Here is a 2,500-nt window from a genome sequence, read left to right on the forward strand (position 1 = left end):
TAGCCTACTCAAATGGATATTAATACAGTTTATCTCTAAAAGGACGAATAATGTATTTGAAACAGATAAAAGGCCCTCCACTAAATGAGGAATGTTAATATCTTATGGCATGGTTAATAAAGAGATATTTCACAGGGGAGATTTGTTTTATGACTTTGATACAACAGCCTTGTAATCTGACATATCTTAAATGATATAATTTCACACATACATTCATCTCCTACATGTAGCAGCCCATCTTAGCAAAATTTGAATTCAGGACAAATAATGAGCACTAATTACTTCCGGGGCGGGCAGAGGGGGGTTGTCGTATAACTCCCATCTTCTCAGATGCAGATACGTGGCAATCCAGGCAGCAAGTTCGAAGCTTCCAACACATTTGAGAAACGTATTGTTTTTTCCCCTTCAGCAGAAAATAACATTTGTTTTTGTTGTGTTTAAGGCAGAGTTTAAATTAATTTAACCCAGTGACACATGTTCGGAGACTAAGCATGCTGCTAAATAATTCCTTGGAATAAATTGCTCGGGAACCAAGTACATTAATTTACGGCTCTCCTGATGCTGACAGATGTAGGGCGGGGGAAGACCGGCAAATATTAACATAAAACAAATTTGCTTTATTCTTCTTCATATTTCTTCTTCATCCCCGACTTGAGCTCACCCAAGGCTCCTTCTCTAATTATCCACGAGGTCAGTAAGCAAAATTGGGAAGAAGCTGGGAGATCAATACAAATTATCCCTGAGCAAACCAGGGCTGACAGTTTGAATTGCAGCATATGTTTACCCAAAATCAGGCAATTTATCTTAATATCAGCAAAGTAATGCAGTGCAGGTGAAAGGTCAGGCAATCTCTCCCCCTCATAATTACCCAGTTCTAAAACAGGAAAGTGGTATTGATTGGCCTGGCCCAGGGCTCTGTGACTGGACGTGCCAGCACCCTGCCCTGGCCGGCCGGGCTCCCGGCTGCAAACTCGACAGCGAGGGTTTATTGGACGTGTGTGAGACCTGATGCTTTCTCCCCTGGTTGCAGAATTTGCCAGTGAAGTCTCGGCAAGCCCTTGCTCCGCCAGGTGCTTAGTAGGGACGGGCTCCTTGTGGTTCGGAGGGCTGTAGGCCAGACGGGCCGCCTGTGGGCAGGGCCTCGCAGAGGCCAGGTGGCTCTGCAGACGACAGCTGCTCAGAGGGCAGGAGGCGCGTTGGACCCCACCCCCAGAGAGCAAGACACCCTGCACTGACCGCGCGCGTGCTCCCGCCACTCAGGGAGGGGTGTTTTGCGCCATTCCTCCATGTGATCTGTTGGGCTTTCAGCAGTCGAGACCCTGGGTGGGACTGGAGCTGGAACCACAGCACCAGCCCTTTCTGAGGCCTCTCCCGAGGCCCTGGCTGGCCTAGTGGAGACCTGCCTTGGCGCTTGCACCTCCTCTCTGAACTCGGTGCCTGTTCCAGGCCTCGCTCACACAGCGCTGACGTGCTCGGGGCTGCATGGAGAGGTGAAAGGTGCCCTCGTTTTTCTACTGCTCTAAGGTATTTTGGTCCTAGAAGGAGAATATCAATTCAACTGAAACACTGGAGAATGTCTCTCCCAGAGTGAGAGTGTATGGTTATTACAAGTCATAAAGCTTCTGAAAGCTTGCATTAAAGCGTCTATCACCTGTCGGGGGGCATTTGCATGAAATCAATAACGGCCGCCCATCTATCTTCTCTGATCACCTTTCATCAGGCCGATTCATTAAGTCCAGCAGTCATGGCGATTAGCTGGGAGAGAGGAGAAACCTGACATGTTAGGAATGCATGGGGACCACCTTTTTTGTTCCCTGATCAGGAAACCTAACACTCTCATCCTTTTTGGACCATCGCTTGGTGAGGCCTGTGCAGCCGCCCATCTGCCCTGATGCCCGAGCTGTGCTTCTGCCTGACACCCTTGCCCGGGCCCAGGCAGAGACATGACAAATTGTCCCCCAAGTCAACGCTGACAGCTTCTGATGATTAATGGTCTGATTATGAAGTGGTTTTACACATATAGAATTTACATCACCGAGAGTTAGAAATTTTGCCATGTCACATACGCCAAGGCTTTGAAGAGCTTTACTATTTGCAAAGAAAAAAGAGGGCAAAATCCCAGCAAAAGCCATGTCATGTAAAATCAATACGTCGGATCAATGCTTTATTAACAAGAAAATGTCTTACTTCACATTCCTGTGCGGACCTTTGTCTCTGGGATGTATGATGGAATGTCAAATCATATTGTGGTCCTCAACTTGCCGGCGTGTTATCGAGTGTGCGTGCCAGGCTTCCTGTGCTGCTTACGAGGCGCGCCCACAGCCCGGCACTCCAGGATAACGGGGACCAATTACTGTGGAGAGCTCTCTCAAAGGCAGCCCCTAACCTTCCTCTTAGGAAGTGGTGGCCTTTGTGTCCCTGCTCTCCACAGACCTGCCGGCTTGGGTGGTGGTAATCATCAAATTACTAATGAATGATGGCCCAAATTGCGGGCGGAGTA

General features: G+C 48.5%; 1 protein-coding gene across 1 annotated transcript in view; it reads left to right on the forward strand.

Annotated features, from left to right (window-relative positions):
- EBF3 (EBF transcription factor 3) overlaps window positions 1–2,500 on the forward strand; it is a 148,180-nt gene that overhangs the window by 132,189 nt on the left and 13,491 nt on the right.

The sequence above is a fragment of the Sciurus vulgaris genome, assembly GCF_902686455.1.
Source record: "Sciurus vulgaris genome assembly, chromosome: 4".
Classification (NCBI taxonomy): domain Eukaryota; kingdom Metazoa; phylum Chordata; class Mammalia; order Rodentia; family Sciuridae; genus Sciurus; species Sciurus vulgaris.